The 25,250-nt window shown below is 37.1% G+C and overlaps 1 long non-coding RNA gene across 1 annotated transcript in view; it reads right to left on the reverse strand.

The window, feature by feature from the left end:
* Window positions 1-9,436: 9,436 nt before the first annotated feature.
* Window positions 9,437-25,250, reverse strand: part of LOC124871252 — a 75,115-nt gene continuing 59,301 nt past the window's right edge. Inside the window, exons 2-3 of the long non-coding RNA XR_007038986.1 lie at window positions 9,703-10,126; window positions 9,437-9,559 (exon numbers count right to left, since the gene is read on the reverse strand). This is a non-coding gene — a long non-coding RNA (uncharacterized LOC124871252). The remainder of the gene's footprint in view (window positions 9,560-9,702; window positions 10,127-25,250) is intronic.

Genomic DNA, 25,250 nt, shown 5'->3' on the forward strand with positions numbered 1-25,250 from the left:
TTCTTTGCTTAGCTTTGCACAGGCGCTTTTAAAGATTTACCATCTTTAAGTAACTTAATCCTATAGGTTGTTTGGTAATACAGCTAAATTGAGACCCAACTTAAGAATCACAATCACTTTCAAAAGAGCGTGGGGTTTATGCCAGTGAACTAATGATGCCTATGATCTTACATAGCCAATAAAGTGACAATCTGCAAACAGATTTTTAGACCTAACATAAATTACAAGTTACATTTTATGATAGAGGAAACTGGTGATGAAATGTTCCACAGACCTCATGCGCTACGTCAAACTCTGAATGATCCTGCTCATGATTAACCTTATTTTCCAGGATCTGTTCACGATACTTACTAGGAATGGGTCAGGAAGTGTTTCCGTCTGTGAGCTTTCTTCCTGAACAGTTCAATTACTGAGGTCTCCAACTTAACCACACCCTCCTTACCGGGCCAAACTCAGATTACCTTGCTAGACGGCACGCAACGTACAACACACATCAGAGGTCAGCTAAGGTAAAGGCAAACACAATCATTCTCTACATAAGAAATTTAAAGATAGATTTTCATCATCTATGTTGAAAAAAGGTTATAACTAAAGTTGGAAAAAAAGATTTATTTTCTGGAAAAACAAACGCATTTTCATATTTATGCTAATGCTGTGTCTGCCATTTTCATCAATTGTCTATCTTTTCAAATGATTTCATTCTGGAAATAGTTCTTGTGGTGAAGGACCTAAGAGAGTGTAGGAAGGATCTTAAATCAAGTTAAATCAAAAGATTTAAGGGACACAGTGTTTGGAGTAGCGAAGAGCATACAACCCCACTATGGTGGCTTCGATCCTAGCCATCCCAGGCTCAAGTCCTGACCCTGGAAACCTATGCTACATGTCTTCCCCTCTCTCCACCCCACTTCCTGTCTGCCTACTTGGAAAAATTAACAAAAATAAATGCCACTAGTGCTGCAAAAAAATGTATAATTCACAAAAACAGCAAAACAGCAAGCAGGGCAGAAAACCATTAAATAAATGGTTATGCATGAAGCAATATGAGCTAGACTGGAAGGATCTTAAAGAGTAAATTAATACATTGAGCAAAATAGTGGTAAGCCTGATTACTTGACACAAAACAGGTGAGTCCAGTTAGCTCTGAGGAAAGCAGAGAACAAACGATAACCGAGGGGATTGCCTGGGAAATTACTTAATGAATACAAGAAGATTACGAACCACATACAGGGAAGAACAAGTATTTGATACACCACAGATTTTGCAGGTTTTCCCACCTCCAAAGTCTTTAATTTTTATAATAGGTACTCTTTAACTGTGAGTGACAGAATCTAAAACAAAGATCCAGAAAATCACATTGTGTGATTTGTAAGTAATTAGGTTTTTAGCATGTCAGGAGTATTTGATACATCAGAAAATCAAAACTTAATATTTGGTACTGAAACCTTTGTTTGCAATTACAGATATCTGATGTTTCCTGTAGTTCTTGACAAGGTTTGCACACACTGCAACAGGGATTTTGGACCACTGCCCCATACAAAATATTAGACACTGTATTAGCATCTTGAGTTAAGCTTTAAGAAACTGGTTTTAGCTACTTTAAATAAAATGTCATTCAACATATGAATGAGTGACTTTAATACTGACATTTCTGCTAGTTTATAATAACTGATTATATTTTATGTACATGTTTTGTTTAGACTTTTTTCATTGCTGTTTTAGTTAAAAAAGCAGAGGAAAACAATTAGATTTAGCCCTAAACCTTTTTATGCACCTCTTTTTCTTGTGTCATCCATCTGTGACTCCATTAGATCTACACTGTTTTATTTTATATCTGTGAAAGAGATTTTAGGTTGATGTTTCTGTATATTTGTGTTGAACTTTCTGATTGTTTAGGTTATTTTATCTACAGAGTCACTAATGTTTTATACCAAAGTTATATATTATTGGTCACAAATTACATAAAGGATAAATTAAATGACAATCTTGTCTTAGAGATTTTTCTATTAGCCTTATATTTTGGGAATATTATTAACTCGACCCCTTAGTACCAGGATGTGCAGCCATAACTGTGAGTGTAAGATCAGCTATGTTGCATTACACAGCACAAACAGTCGTGCCTTGGCATTAGCATCGGAAATATGATTTCATCTGCAGAGCTTGCCACTTGTGTAAGGTCTGATCACGATCTCAGCATGATCGGAAATCTGATGTGTCTGGATGGAGCCAAACATGGCGCTTCCTCCTCCTTCCTCTTCTTCTGCCTTCTCTTCCCTCCACACTTGTTTTTACTCAGTGCGCCGGCGTCCACTCAGGAATATGGAAATAGTGTGCCGCTGCATGAATGAGAGGAGAGCAGAACGCCTCCGCAGCCGAGCGTAGGAGTTGAAAAGAAGAGTGGACGTCACTGTAACAGAGAGTGCGTGGGCATGATAGTAAGAGTGGGAGTGATTTTGTGGGAGGCATTCCAGTACACCTCTCTGTCTTTTTTTGTAAGCTTGTAAATTTCTACTCCTCATTGAAGCAGCTCTTTATTCTCTGCTGTGGGCTGCCCTCTTGATTTCCTGGTAACCAATCACCATGAATTATCTTTTACTCTCTGTGAGTCTTTCTGAAAACTACTGTTTTCTTTCATCAAAATCTCTTCTTCCACACTGAAATACATCAAACAAAAGAAGCACAAAATGATATTTTGAAAAGGGAAGCCAAAAAAGAAATATGAGAGGAAGGTCAAACTCAAAAATATTAGGACAAAAATTTTAAAGACAATTCATTACACCTAAATACTTTCTTATAGTTAAATTTGGAAGATCAGCACAAAGGTCATGCCTTTTTTAAACAACAATATGGCAAGATCATGCCTGTTGTGTCATGCCGAAGTGACTTTTGGTCATGGGCTGAACAGTAGTGCAGTTAATAGTACTGTTGCCTTGCAGCATAAGGTCCTGGGTTTGAATCCCAGCTTGGGGTCTTTCTGCATAAAGTTAAAATTGTCTCCCCATGCATGCGTGGGTTCTCTCTCAGAACTCCAGGTTCCTCCCACAGGCCAAAAATATACATTTTAGGTTATTGATCTCTTTAAGTTACTTTTAGCAGTGAGTGTGTAAGCTTGCATGTCTTTTGTGTCTCTGTTTTGCCCTGTGTTGGACTGGTGACCAATCCAGGGTGTACTTGTATAAATCAACCCATTCTGTACAGTGCATGTGTATTGGGATGAAAGGTATGAAATTTACAGTGTGCTACTGTGTATGGACAGATTAAATTTGCCATGACTTCACTGTCTCATTTATTGAGTACTTAATGATAGCCTCACCAACATTCATGGGTCTGGATGCAGTCTATGAGTGCCAGAAGACGTCAAATAATCCAGGTGGTCACAAAAGAACCCAGAAAGCTTTATGGCAGTTGTTGCAGGCAGTTTATATTACCAATTATGAGATTTCGGGGTCAAATAATTTTTCACATCGGGTCAGATAGCTTTTTTCTTCTAATAAATGAAATAATTATTTGGAAACTGCTTTTTGCATTTACTCAAGTTATGTGTGTAATATTAAAATTAGTTTGATGACCCAAAACATTCAGTTGTGCCATAAAAATTGGGAGATAATAAAACTAATTTCCTAATATAGATTTTGACAAAAACATATTCACTTTTAAAGGCAGGTAGCAAGCCTTAACTATTTGTTAGGTTCTGGTAATATCTGAAGTTTAATGTTTGAATCCAGGGCCAAAGAGTTTGTAAATAAACATCTTATTAAGAGGTTTTCACTCAAAAAAGACTTAATGTCTATGAGGGAGAAACAGAATTGCCACCATGAACAAATGAAAGCTGACAGCCAACACTTGAGTACAATAAAGTGTCAAAAACGTTAGTTTGATGCTTCTTCTGTTTGAATTTTTTGCAGAGACCTAAATTGTAAGATCAAGCAAGGTAAACCAAGTTGTCGTAGGGATCTCAGAATCTGAACAACAGAATGAGGAGTAACATTTAGGAAACCTATTCCTGTAAAATGACTGGCAGTCTCCACAGGATGCTCAGTCTGATCCTTCTGGACTGTCTGCAGAATCAGATGGTTGGCATTGGTGGACCTGTGTTTAGTATTGAGAACACAGAACAGGACGTTGTGTAGGTGGATGTCAGACCAAAGGGAACTATGAAGACATCCAAAAACATGGAGATGGGGGGAGGACAAAAGTTGTAAATTGGGAGCTAAATGCTTTGGATGTCATAGATGCACATACAGAAGTCAAACAGTTTATGTGCTGAGGAAGAAATGTTTTTGGATGTTTATTGGGGGGGCCCAAAAGTATTAGCCTTTTTGACTGCAGGTGTTTGAAACTGAAAGAACAGTGCTGCAGTTTGTGTACAAACCGTTGTTCTTCGGTTACATATGCAGTTCAGGTTTTGGTGCTAAACAAGGAGAACAAAGGTTCATTCTGTACAGACGAGACTTCACACCAAGGAGGAATAGTGATTAGGATCTGTTCGTTATGTGTGTGAGAAAGGGATTGTGGGAGAGGTGTGAGGACTGGCTGCTAGGAGTGTGAAGATAAATGGGCTGTATTTATGTAGCACTTTTTTTGTAGTCTTTCTGGCCACTCAGAGGACTTTATAGTACAAACCACATTCACCCAATATTGCACACAAAGTTGTGGTCTACATAGTCCTGTTAGACCCTGATGGTGCTTGTGACATCAATAATTTCTTCACATGGACTGAAGAAGTTGAGGACTAAACCACAAATATGACCTACAGTTGCCTGATTTATCTTCTGAGCAGAAACAAATAAATATCTAAAATGTGTGACATGATGCAAAACAAATCAAGCTGTTATATTCAACTCAGTTTTTAAGTTTTAATACAGATTGTTAAGAGGATTCAAGTATGAACCTTATCTGGGCCATTCTAATACCTCAGTATGTTTCGATCTAAACCAGGTGTCCAACACATGTCCTTTGTGACCATAATCCTGTGTGTTTTCCATGTGTCCCTGTTCCAACACAGCTGACATCTCCTCATCATCTTATCCACTTCTGCGGAGATCTGGTAATAAAGCACGCATTTAATTTAGGTGTGTGGAGCCACGGAGACAGCTAAAACATGCACAGCAATAGCCTTTGAGGACCGTCTTTGGACACCACAGAGCTAAAGCATTCTGTTGTAGCTCTGGTTCTATGTTTAGAGTCATTGTCCTGCTGGAAGATAAACATCTCAGGTCTTTTGCAGCCTCTCACAGTTTTTCTTCAACCAATGAACCATGATGTTACCACCACTGTGTTTCACCATGGGAACAGAGTGTGTACAGGGTGATGTTCTGTATTACTTTTCCTCCACACATTACATTTTGTTTGACTTTTTCTCTCTACACTGTTCCATAAAGGTCAGATTTGTTGATTGCACACGTTAAAGTTGTCTTGTCAACAGATTCTCCCACCCGAGCCCCCCCAGAGATTCAGTGGGCATTTTAGCTGCTTCTCTAATTACTGCTTTTCTTGCTTGGGCTGTCAGTTTGGATCACCATGTCTTCTTTGTCTCTTTTAGTTTGTTGGATGATGGATTAAACAGTGCTCACTTAAAGCTTGGAATAATGTTTTACAATGTAACCTTTCTTTAAACATATCTACAACTCTTTCCAACTTGACCTGTCTGCTGTGTTCATTGATCTTCATGCATCCATCCTCTTTTATGTTTCTTTTATTTAAAACCTAACAATAGAAGTAAAATGGTGGTCCCTTAAAAATGAAAGCAAAGATCCTTTAGTATCAAACTATAAGTTGTCTATTGTAACATTTTGTGGCTATAAATATATTTTATTTAGCTGAACTCAGGGCAAACATGTCTCTTTTGATTGTAAAGGTGGCAGACCCCTGGTCTATCATAAAAAATAAGTTCCAAAATATTCTGAACTTTTGTTGGTAACCTAAAAATGTTTAATGAATATGAGTATGCATGAGTGGTTTTAGAAGACATGTTATGGCAGTATAAAAGCACTAACTGGAGTTGCTTCAGTTTACATGGTTCCACAGTAACAATCAACATTATTACTGCATGTTAGGACGGAGTGATCAAGACATTGTGAGAGACTCTATCTGTATTTGTGTGACTTTCCTGTATGAAGGTTGGCCGATGGCTCCCAGCTCACAGCAGGGGTCGTCTGAAAGACTACTTTATACCTTTATTCAAATTCATGCAGCCCATAGATTCATATTAGGTTATTATACATAACCCTAACCACATTTTACACAAAACAACTTCAGTTAAACGCACAATCTACATGCTAGAATTGCACAACAACTCAGCTGCTTTATTTTTATTTTTATTTTTATTTTTCACTGCTCTAAACTTTTATGTGGAGCTATGTAAGGGGATTATAATGTGTTTTGTCCTCCACACATGTTGTGTCCCCTGGCTATCTGATGACATTGTCCAGAATAACGTTTGCTTTTTTCTGAGAGCCGGATTGTTTTTTTCTCAGCAGCTGCTGAATTATTGACCAAAGGTATAATTACACCACCAGACCAAGTATTTACAGTACGATTAGGATTGTTTTGCTCTTAATGGGCCTTTCCATTAGCCTTTGTGAAGGCCAGAGTAGCACCTGCATCAACAGAAAATAGATGCAACACGTACACACAGCCACACATGCTGTCACGCGGCTGTAGTGAGGAGTGGCCTCATGGGAGATGGTTATTTTTCAGCAGTGGTCTGAGCCCGTCAGAAAATGTGCTTATGCCATGGTGACACATGCTGGCTCAACAGTATTATAGAAGTGTGGCTGTCCTTCAACATGTAAAGAGACTCCAAACTAAAAACACAATCAGATGCAGCAGCCCTGTGGCAACGGTATGTGTGAAGGATGATAGGAAGGGCACTTTTCTTGGTTACTTTCTGTCTTTGCATGCAGGTGTGTGCACGACCTTTCAGATGTTGCTCCATGAGTCTTTTCCATCATCACTGGCTATGAGAAGGTGGGTAAATGTGATTCCTCCAGAGAGAAGACTTTGGCCTTTTAGTTTGGAAACTTGCATCCTCCAAGTCTTCGCCACTCCTCATTCAGCAGGTCAACTGCTTGATATAAACCAATAAAAAGCTGTTCTATCTATCTATCTATCTATCTATCTATCTATCTATCTATCTATCTATCTATCTATCTATCTATCTATCTATCTATCTATCTATCTATCTATCTATCTATCTATCTATCTATCTATCTATCTATCTATCTATCTATCTATCTATCTATCTATCTATCTATCTATCTATCTATCTATCTATCTATCTATCTATCTATCTATCTATCTATCTATCTATCTATCTATCTATCTATCTATCTATCTATCTATCTATCTATCTATCTATCTATCTATCTATCTATCTATCTATCTATCTATCTATCTATCTATCTATCTATCTATCTATCTATCTATCTATCTATCTATCTATCTATCTATCTATCTATCTATCTATCTATCTATCTATCTATCTATCTATCTATCTATCTATCTATCTATCTATCTATCTATCTATCTATCTATCTATCTATCTATCTATCTATCTATCTATCTATCTATCTATCTATCTATCTATCTATCTATCTATCTATCTATCTATCTATCTATCTATCTATCTATCTATCTATCTATCTATCTATCTATCTATCTATCTATCTATCTATCTATCTATCTATCTATCTATCTATCTATCTATCTATCTATCTATCTATCTATCTATCTATCTATCTATCTATCTATCTATCTATCTATCTATCTATCTATCTATCTATCTATATCTATCTAGGTCTATGTGCAGGCCAGTCCAGTTCTTTCACAAATGCACTAAATCCATGTCTTTAAAGATCTTGCTTCATGCAAGAAGAGGCCATTTAATTTGGCATATAAGCCTTTTTTGTTTCAAAGGTCTTTATGCTTTGATATGGCTGACCAGCGAAAGCATAAATAACACTTTTCAAACAGCATTTTGAATGTTTATGATAAAGTCAATCTATGAAGTTTGGAATGGAGGGAAATTAAATCTCGGAGGGAAATCATGATCCAGTGTTGCTTCAGTTCCCCACCTCACCATCTGCATCGCCAGTTTCCTGTCTCCAAACCAGCGTACGTATGGGTCAGAGTTTGCATGAGGGACCAGACCCGCACATTCTCCCGTCAAATTTGTTTTTTCTAGATCACAACGTTTGTGTGGAAAGTGAAGTATGCCAGATATTCAGATTCTTTGGCAGTTCAATTGTCACTCCTTTTCTTTACCTTTTCCACATATCTAATCACATGCCTAATGCATTTAACAGAGATTCATTAATTGTATGTTTAAAATGTTGTACTTGTATATTTTAAAGAGGTTGTACCTACTTCTTTATGACTAGAATGAATTGACTCTATATTACTGTATATTTATTGGTTCTATTTGTCTTGTAAAGTGAATTATAAAAACACCAGTTGTAATTTGGCTTTATAAAAATAATCTGAACTAAATTGAAATGTTAACTTTTACCTTGCGCTGTTTTCTTATCAGTATATTATTTAGTCTCTTAAATCAGGCACATTTCTGTCCATCTTAATGCTTTTTGTTGCCATGTTCCTTTTATCACCTGATCAATGATCACATTTTATAATCAGAGAATTCTAGCATGACTAAATTTAAAGGAAATATTTATCACAATAACATAGGTGTGACAGAGATAGATCTGTTGTTTCATGTTAATTAACAGATCTAAAAAGTTTGTAAAGTAGAGCCTTGGTTTGTGATTTTCTGCACACACAATGTGTGATGATTAACTGTAACCATCTCCATTTGGATACTTCTCAAATGGACTGAATTGATGCTGAGAGACCAGTGCTGTTTCTAGTTTAAAGGGTGACAGTGTGTAACTGAAGAAAGTGTATTACTGCTCATGAAGACAAGTGAAACCACTCATGGCAGTGGCAAATATCTGCTGTTTGAGTCCAGTTCACACATGGAAACTCAGATCATTAACCACTCAATATTCAGCATTTTTCTAAGAACTGACCATGATTCTCAGATCCCGAAGGCTTCCCAATCTAGATCGTAAGACTTGTATCACTTTGATATAATATATTCTGTATGTTGTAATTATGATTATATTATTTAATATTCAATATAAATATTTTAATATTTTATTAAATAATAATTCGGTCTGTTAAGTGTTGTCCGGTGAATTCCACTCAAATAAAGCGGTGGTATTAGAACAATCATTAAAGGGGTGGAACAAGCTCTGACTTTACTGAACAGCAAGACTCTGCGCACACATGGAATAAATTTACACCATTTCTTAAAAAACAAGAATTTAGCAACAAAAATAAGTCATTGCAAAGTCAAACATATTTAAATCAACAAATTCTTTACTATACTTGAACAATACAACTAAAATTATCAAGCAAAATTAAGTAATAAGGAAGACCAACAAACTTTATATGATATGAACAAGTGAATCAAAGATGGTTGAAAGCCATGAACAAAAAAACTGATCCAACATTACCATTCGATGTTATTTATGTTTGAGAACCAGGGATTATCTTGAAGAATCTGGAAAGGTTAAGGTTAAGTTAGTCTTCGAACTTAGACAATAATTGGTATACCTTCAAACAAACATTCACAATGCAAGATCATATAAAATATGATTTTAATAAAATAATATTTTAAAGAATGATTTGCTGAATAAAACCAACCTTCTGGATGACTAATTCTCAACGGTGTTTAGCCAGCCAGCCCGAACTGTACCACAAAGGCAGGTTGTGGCTCCTTCATTGGCAGCAGTGCAGTGGGGTAGCTCCCGCTACCTGGATGTGCATGCAGGAAGGTGTGCAATGCTGCGGTCCTGTTGTCCTTCTTCAGGCAGGAGAAAACCTCTTCAATTAGGGTCAGAGGCTTTCTGGTTGCTTCTGTAGCCTCAGAAAGAAGAGCCAAGCAATGCTTGTCTTATTCACCCCCTTTTTTGTTTGAATGCTGGATTATGTGAGCAGCAGATCAATACTTAACTTGTAGTTGTTTTGGATCCAAGGATTCTTCAAAGTAGATGCCTTCTCGCCCGCGAGCTTCAAGGCCTTCTGCTGACGTGCTTGTCTCTTCATTGTGCACACTTTCTGTGTTGAGCTGGGAATAGGTTTATTTAATTTATTTTGAAAGTTACAGATAACTTTATACTAGTCTTTGTGTACAGTTCAGAGTCCATGTTCATCTATTTTGTAACCCATGGCTGGGGTCCCAACATATAAATAAATTTTATGAGAAATATTATGAGAGAACGGCAACCTTTACTTTGAGTAATTTGATCTGTGACCCTTCCTCTTTGCAGAACACCTCTAGATCATCCTGGGACTTTTCCTATGATCTCTTCAGCTCGGAGTACAGGTTTCCATTGGTTTTAGGTCTGGGGACTGAAGATTGGAAGAAGGTTGTTTTGTGTCTGGTGAACCATTTCGGTGTTGATTTGGTTATCTGTTCTATGTCATTTTCTTGCTGAATGAGATATTGACGACCCTATTTCACTTTACTGATTGTTTACAATATTTTTACAAAAAATATCCTCTTATTTTGAAGAGTCCATGGGTGTTTTGTAGGAGAAACAGGCCCACAGTATCGCATATCTTTCACCATAATTAACTGTGGTCACGAGGCACTTTTCATTCCTTGTTTCACACCAAACCCATCTGATGTTTTTATTATTGAAAAAAGCTAAACATTTGTCTTATCTGACCAAACACATTGTTCAAATTAAACCCCTAGTGGTCTTTTTCAAACAAAACGTATTTGTGATGGTTGTACCAAAAATGTTTTTTTCCTGGTAAAATAAAAAAAAAGGCTTTTTCTTCAGCTTAAGATTATAAGTCTTGGTGCATCACATCAGAGACAGCAGATGTCTGTCTCACTTGGATCATCAATATCCTGAAGATAATGTAGGGCCATGTGTGATCCCTACTCAAAACATGCTTAAAAAGACGTGCCTCTGGATCCTAGACTGTATGGCGATAACCCGCTGAGATAACTTATTGCTCCATATGGATAGCAGGGGTCTGTTTGCTGTAAAGAAAAATGAGACAGACGTATTTCATTGTGAAATGTTAAATATTTAGTAGCATGAGCCCTCTGAGCAATAGGGGGGAGGAAAAAGGCAAGATATGGGAACAGGGATGAAAGTGAGACTGATGAAGAAAGACGGGGTGCAATGATATAAAACACCAACCTCCTAATTTCACTCTAGACCTCATTACATATTCATGCGACGGTGGTGCCATTAGATTGTGCGCATGTGCAATTCAGAAAGTGATCCTACATATTATCCATCACTTCCACTTTAATTGTGCACTGCCAAGAATGGGTGGGCTCAATAATTCTAATGCTATATAAAGGCAAATATTCTCATCTTTCAAATTCTTTGCTTGAATGCTTTCACTGGGGTTTGGATGGCTGTATTTATGAATGTCACTAGGAAATGGCATAATGTTTGATGCTTTCATTAGCACAGCCTTTGTGCATAGATGAACTTATGCAACTGTTTGCATTTGCAACCCAGTGTGTGTGTATTTAAATCATGTGGGTCTGCATGCCTACATATAGATTATCATTAAAACTACTATCTAAATCTAATTTCACAGATGTCCTGCTCAACTTTGAGTCCGTTGCACTTGTGTGAATGTGTAGGTCGTATAACAAATTTGTCATGTTATTTGAAGTTTATGTAGCCTGACTAATACAATTTTAATAGCAATGCAAAATCAGAATGATATATTAATTAAGGTAAATTACTGTACAGCAGTAAGTTTCCATCTTTATTCAGAATGTACTGAGCATCTGTAAATTGTTAAAGATTATTTACATAATGCAATTTAACTGATGTAGAATATAGGACACAAATTAAAGACAGTGACACATCATAAATTTGAATTTAACAGTTTATGTTTTTCTTTTTATATCAAGCTTGTTCTTTTGTTTTCTTCACTTTCCCTTTTAGTTATAGTAAATTATGGTCAGACGTTTACATACAATCCTCATCAGCTTTGTTGTTTTATTTATATGAGTCCCTTAAATATTTATTTTTACTCATTATTTTGTGGGTGGTAAAATTATTATGCAACATACAACTTCAATGATTTTTACAAACAATAATGTACAATGAATGTATTTTGGACTTTCTCTAATCTACAAGAGATCAGCATTTATATATATAGGTTCTAACGTGTGTATACAGCCACACTTGTATTTGGTTAGATGTTCCGAGTTACACCTCAATCACGCACTTTTGTAGCCATCGACAAAGATTCTGTCATAATCTTGGCTCGATATTTGATCACTCCGTGTGGCAGAATTCGTAGAGTTGATTTCATTTGGTTGTTTTCCTGGGATGAACCCTAATATTTAAGTGAGCTCACAAAGGTTCAGTGAAGTTGTGGTCAGAGCCTTGGTAAAGCCATTCCAGAAGATTAGTTATCCTCATATGTCCATTCTAAAGCCAGCTTTGTTGTGTGTTGATATCATTATTAGACACAGTTGCATCCAGGGTTCAATAGGTAGCCATCCTGCTTTATTATTTATTTTACATTGTCTAACATACCTCTGTCTCTAGCTGCTAAACAGTCCCACAGCATTAACCTGCCACCACCATGCTTGATGATTGGTACAGTGTGCTTAAATTTAAAACCCTCAGCATGACTGATTCAAACATATTACTTTCAACTGTGGCTGAATAGCTAAAACTTTTCTTTGGGAGGGATTTGGCTTTCCTGTGTGAATTGACTCAAATGTCAACTGAGCTTGAAGGTGTCACTTCTGGAGCAGGGGTCACTTTCTTGCTTAGGTAATTTTTCCACATCATGTGGAAAAATTGCCTACAATTATCATCCCAACAGACGGGATTTGGCATGTATTTTGTCTGCCCAGAATTAAAAAAATCTTCTTGTTTTGTCCTGGTGTAATGAAGTCGTGACTTTTTAAGCATTTTTTGTTGGATCAACAAAAATGACAGCATTTATTGGGTTGTGGGTCTTTGAAATAGGCCTCAGTGGATCAGAGTTATATCATCACTTCCACTGGAAGCTTGATACCACTGGGTTGTGGGGGATTTGTGAATCCTTATAAAATACTCAAAATAACACACAAATTGCAATCTTTCTTTCTCTTATTCTTCTTCCTTTTTGACTCTTAATGTGTATTTTCAGTCCATGTCAGAATAGTTTTTTTGTTTGTCACATATAGCTTTTAACAGTAATATATATATATGGCATTACACATTGTTTTTTAGGGGGAGCTTCAGTTAATACAACTCATGGGAGTTGTTTTCAGTGACTTTACAACTGCTTGGCGTATATATATATATATATATATATATATATATATATATATATATATATATATATATATATATATATATATGTATATATTATATATATATATATATATATATATATATATATATATATATATATATATATATATATATTATATATATATATATATATATATATATATATATATATATAGGGGTTCATTTACAGGGGTTCATTTACCACACGCAATATGTTGGGGATGTAATTAAAATCATAAAACAAATCAACTAATAACTTCCAAATGGTATCATTAGAAAACCCATAAATACAAGGGGCTAAGTTCAGATGAAGACACAAATAACCAATATGACAGTTAGATGAGTTTTTGTAGGTGGAAATAAATTTGTCTACGCAAATCTAATTTTGTTTTGTCTGTGATATTTCCTTTTAAGGGTGAGCTTTCTTTGACCTAAGGGATTGTGATCAGCAGCTAATTTTAACGCTTGATTGCTAATTAAACAACATGCATAATTTATGTATGCAACCTTTGTCACCTACTTTTCTGTTCCCATTAAAATCAAAACCACACACATAAACACACACTGGAGCTAATTTCTAACACATATAATTGTATGCAATTTATACACTGGAAACATTAGCGTAATCTATATGCATAGGCAGACCTACAGTATACCTCACATGGTGTTTCTTAACTATGAGTGGAAAGGATAAGCTGCATGTCTTTGCTATAACCAGCTTCTCTGCTTATCATTACTGTTATTAGAGTTTGGCTCAACCAATGGTGTGAGTGTGCATTGTCGTTTGAAATGTATGTCTAAAAAATATTTTAAAAGCCTTGGAGAAACAGAGACAATAATCTTTAGCCAATTTTTACAAGACTAGAAACCTAGACTTCTTTTTCTGTGATTTTAGTTCATTTTGATTCAAATGTATTTATATTTACTTAAAAGCATACAAAAAACAAGGCAGTGTTACCATTGGAATCTGCAATATATTACGGTGAAAACTATTTTATCAAATATAAAATGGAAAAAAAAGAACAGTTTGACACAAAAACAGGAAAATATGTTTCAAACAAGTGCAATAATTTAAAGTATGTAATCTCAGCAGCAGTTCAGGATTGTGACAGCTTGAGGCAGAAAGATTTTTCTTGCTTTGACATTGCACCACTGTTGACCTGGTTGCAATAATTCAGAAAGTTCATAGAGAGGCTGTAAAGCAACTCTTACAATGTTTAGTGGTCTGTTCTTGCTGTGGCTCCAAAACATTTTCTGGACAGAGTATAAGGAGACTCCAATGACCTGCTCAGCTTTCCTCACTATCCTCTGCAGTGCCCTCATTTCTGCCTCTTCAAGAACACTCTAGCTGCTTGTCTTCCCTCCTGTACATTGATTCAACATAACATTGAAGGAGTTTCACTATTGTAGTATTAAACTAAAATGCAATGATCAGATTTTCCCTAAGTGTGGATGCACTGTCACATTTTAGCATTGTAAATTGCAATGCACTGAGCACACAGCCTTGAGGTGCCCCATTGCCCTGTGTAACAGAGTTTAACAAATTTTTTCAGATGTGGGCTGAGTAAGATGTCTCAGTCTGGAAGTTTAAATCCAGAGACAAGGAACAGTAGCAGGAGAAGTCTTTCCATTAGTCTATGGGTAACTATGGACAAACTGGTACAGATCTAGTAATGCAGAGAGGATGGCTGTAATGTGAGGTGTAGCAGCCCCTTCAATAACATTTCAATTTTATGGGTACCAGAGTAACAGAATGATAATATTTGAGGCAGAAAACAACATATATTTTTTTGCTACTGGTATGGTTGTGGAGGTTTTGAAGCATCTGGGAATGACAACCTAACCAGGGGGTTTATGAAGCTTTGAGCAAACCTCCTGGGACATTACCTGGACATGCTTATATCCTTGGATTGGGGCTGTTTAAAAGCTTCAAAGTGTCAGTTTACTTTTTATTTATTTTAGATTTTTGTGGCCACAGTAACCAGGCTGAAAATTGGAGGGGAAAAAAGTCATGTCTATAATGAAACCTAGTTCCTTACTAACCTGATGATTTAATTTGAATGGACAGCAATTTCAAAATGAAACTCAAGAAACAATCTAAAGACTATTGAGACAAAATCTACGTACTCTCCAACTCACTTCCACCTTAGGTCTGACCCACCATCAATTCCAAAGTACAAAAGGGAATGTGTTCCTAAAAAAAGAGTCTACTGAAAGTAACAAATGTATCACAGTAGAAAGAGCAAGGGGTCAGGCATGTAGATCTAAACAACCAAATTGTCATTTGTTATGATGTTTTTAATGAAGCTGAAACAGAGGAAAATTATATATTCAAATATCCTAAACGTTTCCAAAGTATCATAAAATTGGTATTTTGGCCACAAACAACCTACATTTTGGGACCAATATCAGTAAAAGTAGTAAACTAAATGAGAAAACTGGGGGCTCAGTTTTAACATTTTTAAAATCTTCCAGAAAAAAACAAGGTTTTCAATTTTAGATGGCACTTCTTTGAAAGCTTTAATTGCATTTAAAGAGAGCTGAGATTTTGTTTTCGGATTAAGTTCTGTTCTCTGCAATATGTTCTTACTGTGCAGACCTGCAAAACAACTATTGTTCAGTCAGACAACTCACCTGTACATGCTGGGTTTGGCAATTTGTTTTGATTTTGTTTGCCACTTTCTTCAAAATTAGAGGTTTAAACACACTAAGTTTGCCATGTCTTTCAACTATTTTGGGAAATCCAGATGATGACACCATGGCTTTGTGAGATTCTCAGTCATAGGATTTGAGTTAAATGGTGACACATCTGTGGATGTACTTAAAGACCCGACCTCAAACATTTCCTGCTTTCTTCCGTGACATCATGAAAAAAAGTATAAGAAAGTCAGATTACAGTTTGCAAATGCAAATTTATTAATTTCTGCGGACATGTCATTTGGATAAAACAAAAATTGTTAAAAGTGTTCGGCCATTACAGCCATCGTTAGATTTGGAGGAAAAGTGGAGAAGCTTGCAAGTCTGAGAGCAACTATGCCAACTGTGAGGTACAGGGGTGTGAGCATCGTGTTATATGGGTGTGATGCTGCAGGAACAACAAATCAGGTCTTTCAAATTAGCATTGCCTGTAAACTGCCACCAGGTGAGTTAGAAAGTGGCTTAAGGACAATAAAGTCAATGTTTTGGGGTGGCCACCACAAAGCCCTGATGTCAGTCCCTTAACAAGATAGCCCAAAAACCTGACTCAGTTTTACCCCTTCTGTCAGGCAGAATGGGCCAAAATTCCAGCAAACTATTGTGAGAAGCTTGTGGAAGGATACCCAGAATGTCTGACTGAAGTCATGCACTTTTAATGGTAATTCTACTAAACACTAAGGAAATGTTTAAACAAAGTGAAAATTTCTATTGTTCATTATTCTGGCATTTGGCAAATAGAAAAACAATTTGGTAATCTTGGCTGACCTAAAACAGAAATCACATTTTACTTATTGTCATGCAGTGTTTCAAATGTGTAATCACATCTTTTGGATATGAATTGTGTTGCTGAATGCCTTTGATTAACCTTATTTTCATTTAACTCACGGATAATGATAATGATATAAAACTTGCTAATGACATTGTCTGTTTCTATTTATTTAGGGCATGTAGATAAATACCTACAGTTCAGTCTTGTCTCTAACTGAAGTACAAAACAGTTGCTGATTAGTAAATATAGCTCCTCCAATAAAAGAAAATGACTTGCAACCCACTACCCCGTGACCCACTATGGAAGAAGCGGTAGAAAATGACTGACTGACTTGCAACAATTTGTTAAACATGTTTTGCTTGTGCAAATTTCCACATATACCCATTCACATATCCATATATAAGTGGTTAAATAAGTCTATTTTGTTAGCAATTAAAGCTAAAAACACATCCGGTGTGTCTAATGATTGATGTAATAGAACTTGTCACTATTATTTGTAGTAGGTTAACACTGCCTATAATCAAATATGGTGTTGCCATAATTTATACAATGAACTGCAACACCTTTTTGAAGTTCAATGAAATAAAAAATGTGACTTTCACCAACCATTTATTTTCACTTTCAGTGTTTTCACAATGTGAGTGAGAGCATCCAGCCAAAACTGAGCACTGAATTTTAAAATCTTTTCATGAACATCTCATACAGCACTTACGGATGTTACTATTGGTGATGAGCTCGGTCTATGTTGATTTAAGTGTGAGGGCTTCATTAGTTTTTAAAAACACTTGACAGGGTGTTTGGAGGGCCTTTTTTAAATTAAAATGACAAAATATGGTTCCGCATTGGTTCATGTTTTCTGCTGAAATGTGACAAACATCTCAGTCTTTCCCCAAAACAAAAAACTGTTTTGGGTAAAGGATTATGTAGTTCTTGCATTTCATGACTTAACAAAAAAAAACAAATAAGACCTGATGCCAGTCAGCCTTCGGAGATGCAGCTTTTCCACACCTGGTGCCAAATTGTGTTTTTCCACAGGGACGCTAGCTGTGCCATTAATGTAGTGAAGTTGTACTGGCATAATGTCAATGTTTTTCCGCTGCAGTAAACAGCAAAATGTTAACTATGATGACAGGATGGAGTTATAGACGTCAGGCCACAGTGGGTGCTGGCACGTGAAGCCAAACCCAAAGCATTTACAACACAAGCTTTTAGCTTGATTGTGTTGACGAATTGTTGTGTGATTTAGAAAAGATATTTGCACTGTTTATGACTAAAAAACTGCTGCAGGGATAACCTGCTAGGCAGCAGCATCACCATAAATAAATGGCTTGTATGATCAGAATTTTCCTCAATATAGCCTAAAATAACTTAACAATCTGCAATGTTAAACTATAAACTTCAGGGAACTGCTCAGTTAATGTAATCTATGAGTCTGTTGTGTATAGTTGTCACTGTGGTTTGGCTCGGCTCACTGCAAGATAATATAAATTGATCTAGACCTCTGGAAACACTCTAAAAACATTTTGTGCCCATTACAGGGACAAACAGACTGCTGGGTCCAATTTAGACTGAGGTGGTTGTCACTTGAGAATTTTTTTTGGAAAGCCTAAACAGTTTGCTGTAAACAGATCTGTTTTTATATAATCTGATCAGCTAAAACACATTTCTGTGTAGAAAATGGACATGTCACACAAGGGGCACATGTTCTTAATCAGTACAATAAAATATATGCAAAAATAAAACAGTCGCTACTAAAAGTGCTTTAAAAACCCTAAAAGTCCAAGCTAAAAGTCCAGTGCAGTCAGCAAACATTAAAAAGAAACCTCTTTAGAAAGCATCTCCATTCTGGCTTTACTCCTTTAACAAGTTGGAAATGGTCTGGCAAGCTTTGGATACTTATGGTGCCTTCTATTTGTTCTCAGAAGCCAGAATGTCTGAAATTTCAACTGGAATGGCCCCCAAAGTTATAATTACAAGTAAATAATTACAGCAGTGTAAAACCTTCTTACTGTGACTGTTTTTAGCAGTTCTGTGTTTTTTAAGGAACATGTAGTCAGTCGTACACGTTTCTACATTTCAGTGTGTATTAGACGTGATGTTTCAACTGTGTTTGTGTGCATGAAATACGGCGTAGAACAGTGTTATTGTCATTGTTATTGTTGTAAGACTGTTGTTATAGTGGCTAGCAATACAAACAAAAACAAGCAGGAAACTGGAACACTATAACTCTAAGATGACGTAAACTTCGACTTCCCAGTCTCAACATCCGAGGGTAATGGAAGAGTGCTAGACTCCTTCAACCCGGCCATGATAGATACTAGTTCTTGTGACTGTTGTTGCCCTCTAGCGTGCCTTAAAGGCCTCCTTCTTCAGCCTGACGGCTTCCATCACCACTGGTTACCACCTCACTTGCCACCACGACAGCACCGATATCCTTCAGGCTACAGCTCCTGGCAGTCACATCCACAATGGAGGTCCTGAATGTGGTCCATTCCAATTCCATGTCCCCAACCTCCCTCAGAACATGAGAGAAATTGTCCTGGAAGTGTCAATTTCAAGAGAACCAAGGTGGCCTGGCACCAAGTACCCTCATGAATTACCTTGTGTTTGGTATGTGTTTTAATTTACAATTTAAATCCTGAGAGTCTGCAAACCTTTTTAAAATACATTTTCTTAACAGTGTCACATAAGTCCCTTGACACTGACATTTGTTTTCTAAATGTTGCATATAACTGTTTTTACCACGGATTTGCCACAATTATGAAGAAATAGTCTTCGGAATGATAAAAGAGGACTACTTATGCATATGTAGCAGTGAAAATAGGTGGGTTCTCTGCACAAAATGTGTGACCGTGTTTGTGTCGGCCACAGCAAACAGGAGAAGATGGCACAATGAGAGGGGAGGCGATGAATATTAAATCAAAAGGTCAGTTCAGGCTAAGTAAAAGCAGCAATCAATGTACAGCACACACAAACAAACAAACAAGCAGGAATGGGTAGCTACCTACACACTCCTACACAGTTCCTTTTTAAAACCTGCACCATTCCTTTGTAAATAATGCACACCTGCACACTTCCCTTTAATCTTGCCCTGCTGAACGGAGCGACTTAACACAATAACATCTGCACGGAGTCATTAAGCTGCTGCGGATGAGCCCACTAAAAGGCTAATGCCACCATGAGCCATTGGATGTTAATCTTCCAGTCAATAAGTTGACAAAGTTTTTTTTTATTTTGTTTTTACTTATTAATATAGTAAATGAGGCCTTTAAACATCATCACTTAATGCCTTTAAATGAAGGAATAACAAAATCATTCATGGCTCTCTCATTGTTTCACCTCAGATGTGAAATTATGTTTTCACTATCTGACTGCAAAATTATTCAGTACGAACAGAGAAAAGCTTGATCTTCATATTTAATGTGCCCCCTCATGTGACACTCATCAACTTCATCTCTGTTCTGACAGGGAGGTGGATCCTTTATCATCTACATCAAGCCATGTGACTCCTGATAATACATAATTATGACATATGATGGATGATGGCATTATAGAGCCTGAATATCATGTATTCATATCTGTTTAATCAAAGAAAATCTGTACTGAGAATTCAGATGGGTGCGCTGCTGTTATATCTCTTCACTAGGGTGAGAGTAATTAATTTGGAGAAGATGTGTTCATAAATAAAAATCTCACTATATAGAGGTGTGATAACGTATTTGCTCCCTTACAGAGTTCTCCTGTTGTGGTATTTTTTCACTCTTTAATATTTTAGATCATAAAACAAATTTTAATATCAGACAAAGCTATAAAGTTCAAAATGCAGTTTTTAAAATTTATGTCATTTATTAAGGGAGCAAACGTTATCCAGCAAACCTGGTACTGTGTGAAAAAGCAATCATGCTATAAACCAGATAACTGGTTGTGCCACTTAGTGGCAACAGCTGTCATTAGGCGTTTACAATAACAGGCAAAGAGTTGTTTAGGGTGGTGCCACAGCATCTTGATCCGATTTAATTCCAGACTTTGACTAGTCCACAGCAAAAAACGAAATTCTGTGAAATCTTTCCTTTTTTTAACCATTCAGAAGAGGACATGTTGGTGTGTGTCCTGCAGTATAATCCAGGTGCACTTGAGAGTATAAAAAAGATGGCCATTTTGTGCTCTCAAGCAGGATTTTCTCCTGAAGGACTTTCTTTCAAAGATGTGACAAAGTGACTTTGTTTTTCATATGTTGTTGAATTTCTTTTTAACAGGAGATGATGTGTCGTTTTTTGAGATACCTTTGCCTAGTGCATGTCATCAAACAATTTCTATTTAAGTGATTTCTTGATTATACAGGTCCGACAGTAATCAGGCCTGGGTGTGGCTACCGAAATTTAACATAGCTTTCCAAAACTGTAGTTGATCACTGTTAATTCATGATTTAACAGACGGGGCAATTACTTTTTAAAATAACTCCAGAGCGGTTTGGATATCTTGTTTTCCTTAATAAATAAAATCATCATTTAAAAAAATGCTTTTTGTATTTACTCGGGTTGGCTTTGTCTGATATTAAAATGTGTTAGATTTGTTAGACATTTAAGTGTGAAGTATGTATATTGTATGTATATTGTGTCAAGCCAAAGTGTTAAAATCTTTTTTTTTTTTTTATTAGCGACTGCACAGTGGCCTGCGTTGCCCTGTGATGGACTAGCAACATGTCCAGGGTGTACCCCACCTCTCACCCAATGACTGCTGGAGATAGGCACCAGCCCCTCTGCCACTCTGCAAGGACAAGCTAGAGGGATGAAAAAACATAAAACCAGAAGAACTTTATAGGAGAGAAAAGACATTTTCCACAACACTGTATATATTCAGTCTGCATAATGTCATCAGTTTCTCTTCCAGTCACGGCTGCATGATACTTCCTTTCCCTTTTTAATTAACTTATTCAGTAACCACCAACTTAAGTAACCAGTAAAGTGGGAAAATCTAAATCATTAGAAGTACATGCAAAACAAACAGTTAAGGAGAGGTTACAACCTCACTGGAAGACAAGGAAAAGATTACCATAAAGTACTTCACCTTTATGCTTGTTCATCAAACAGGCAGAGCTGTTATTACATTACGGAAGCAGGGCATCGATGACCTCTCAGCAATCTATATTTGAGTTGCTGGCAACATATGCCTTTTGTCAAGTGAGCGGTTTAATAATTTAAAGGACAAGTCTACACCAATGAGCTGGTCAGCCAAAACAATCAAAACTGTATTCACTTGTGCTGTGGCTCAATACAAGCTCCCGTAGAGATGTCCAATAACAACAATGTCCCCCCACCCCCAGCACATGTTATCTTTCCCTCAGGCCAGCCTTCCTGTGATCAATCAGCACAAAAATTAACCAGAAGTTAAATATCACTTTTATGCTGGTGCTTTGATTCAAGCATTGAGTTAATTACCAGCGACAATGAGACACTGAACAGGGTGATCTATATGTGCTTAAGAGCACAAAAAACTGCTTCAGTTATAAATACCTGCTTTTTTGTGGGAATTTACAGATTTACTGAGAGGTTATATAGAGACAAAAAAGTATTTCTATTTTTTAAACTTTTTTGCATTTTGCAACTTCAAACTTTGATGGATTTTCGGATGTTTTATGTGATAGATCAAGTACTGAAAAATTGTAAAGTGGACGGAAAAGGACACATGGTTTCATTAAAAAGAAACCTAAAACATTTGTCAGACCCGCTGAGTAATATAACCAACTTTCACAACCATTTTAACTGTAAGTAATTTGCAGAATGTCTCCTACACATGATTATACTTTAACCTATATCATAATAGCTCTGGATGTATGTTTAAGGTCAATAATCTGCAGAAACCTGAACCTCTGCCCCTGTCGCAAGTCTTTTGCAGCCTTTTACGGCTTTTTCTTTCCAGGGTTGCCCTGTACTTAGCTCCATCTATCTTCCCATCAACTCTAATCAGCTTCTCTGTGCCTGCTAAGGAAATGCATCCCCTTAGCATGATGCTACCACCACCGGGTTTTACGGTAGGGAGGGTGTGTTCAGAGTAATATACGGTGTTTGTTTTCTGCCACATATAACTAGATGTTGTACTAAGATTACATTACACACAGGTGGACTTCCTAATTTGGTGGCTTCTAAAGGTAACTGGTTGTACTGACATTTATTTGCAGGTATCACACTGAAAAGGTCAAAAAAACGTATGCCCATTTTTATGTAAAAGAAACTTTGAAAATCATGTATCATTTCCCTTCTGCTTCACAATGATGAACTACTACTGGTATATCAGATAAAATCCCAATAAAATACACTGATGTTTGTGGATGTATTGTGTGCAAGGCACTGCATTTAAATGCTCACAGAACAAGGGTAACATTTTCACCCTGAGCATGTAAAGAGGCTTGTATGTATGTTTTCATGCTTTGTGTTTTGCTGACATTGGCTTCACTTATGTATTATTTGGAAACCACACAGTCATTGTGTTGTATAAATAAAAACAGTAACCACAAAGGCAAGACATTGGCTTTTTGACGTGACTATTTCTATTACTAGAATTGACCACTTCCTGGAAATAGTCTCCGTAACTTTGTTTGAGTAAAAAAAACCAAACATTTATATATATTTTATGAGATAACCATTAAAGAATATTAACTGATTTTAACAGCATCCAAACCAAAGCTGCCTGTGTTATGATACCAAAAGAAACAAAATACAGCAAACAAATAAGACAGGAAAAGGAGAAACAAAGAAATTAACAGTCAATAAATAACATGGGGATTATGCTGAGATCAAAAATATCAAAACACCAGTGCCACAACAATATGAATCAGACACCACAGGCTTCGACTGTAATCTGTTTTGGCTTTGACTAATGAGGTGAGGCAGAGGCGGGGTGAGGAGTGTGAGTGTGATGTTTTGATGCCAACAATACGTGTTTGTACTGTTCATTTGAGGAGGGGCCGAACGTGGCAGTCCATGGTGCATGACCGGGTCTAATCCTTTCCCCCAGCCATCACTTTTGTCCGTAATCTTATCTCATCAGTTCGGGCTATTCTAATCTACTTTATGAAAGCTTATCAAACTAATCGTTACAAACAGTGACAGTGCAGGAGGGAGGATTGGAACATTACGTGTTTGTGACTCAGCGGGGCTGTTTGTATCTGAAGATCAGGCTTAAAAAGCCTCAATTAGATCAGCGGGTTGAAGTTTGTGCCATATCGGTTTTATTTAAATGCAGGTGCTGTTTGCTTGCATTAATGATAAGAATTTGAACAATGTAAGGTAATCTATCCAGATAGGAGGATGCAGTCCCAAAATAAATGAATTTGTACAGATCTACAGGGGTTGAACAATGAAACTGAAACACCTGGTTTTAGACCATAATAATTTATTAGTATGGTGTAGGCCCTCCTTTTGCGGCCAATACAGCATCAATTCGTCTTGGGAATGACATATACAAGTCCTGCACAGTGGTCAGAGGGATTTTAAGCCATTCTTCTTGCAGGATAGTGGCCAGGTCACTACGTGATACTGGTGGAGGAAAACGTTTCCTGACTCGCTCCTCCAAAACACCCCAAAGTGGCTCAATAATATTTAGATCTGGTGACTGTGCAGGCCATGGGAGATGTTCAACTTCACTTTCATGTTCATCAAACCAATCTTTCACCAGTCTTGCTGTGTGTATTGGTGCATTGTCATCCTGATACACGGCACAGCCTTCAGGATACAATGTTTGAACCATTGGATGCACATGGTCCTCAAGAATGGTTTGGTAGTCCTGGGCAGTGACGCGCCCATCTAGCACAAGTATTGGGCCAAGGGAATGCCATGATATGGCAGCCCAAACCATCACTGATCCACCCCCATGCTTCACTCTGGGCATGCAACAGTCTGGGTGATACGCTTATTTGTGGCTTCTCCACACCGTAACTCTCCCGGATGTGGGGAAAACAGTAAAGGTGGACTCATCAGAGAACAATACATGTTTCACATTGTCCACAGACCAAGATTTGTGCTCCTTGCACCATTGAAACCGACATTTGGCATTGGCATGAGTGACCAAAGGTTTGGCTATAGCAGCCCAGCCGTGTATATTGACCCTGTGGAGCTCCCGACGGACAGTTCTGGTGGAAACAGGAGAGTTGAGGTGCACATTTAATTCTGCCGTGATTTGGGCAGCCGTGGTTTTATATTTTTTGGATACAATCCGGGTTAGCACCCGAACATGCCTTTCAGACAGCTTCCTCTTGCGTCCACAGTTAATATTGTTGGATGTGGTTCATCCTTCTTGGTGGTATGCTGACATTACCCTGGATACCGTGGCTCTTGATACATCACAAAGACTTGCTGTCTTGGTCACAGATGCGCCAGCAAGACGTGCACCAACAATTTGTCCTCTTTTGAACTCTGGTATGTCACCCATAATGTTGTGTGCATTTCAATATT

Source organism: Girardinichthys multiradiatus, chromosome 7, assembly GCF_021462225.1.
Source record: "Girardinichthys multiradiatus isolate DD_20200921_A chromosome 7, DD_fGirMul_XY1, whole genome shotgun sequence".
In the NCBI taxonomy this organism is placed as follows: Eukaryota; Metazoa; Chordata; class Actinopteri; order Cyprinodontiformes; family Goodeidae; genus Girardinichthys; species Girardinichthys multiradiatus.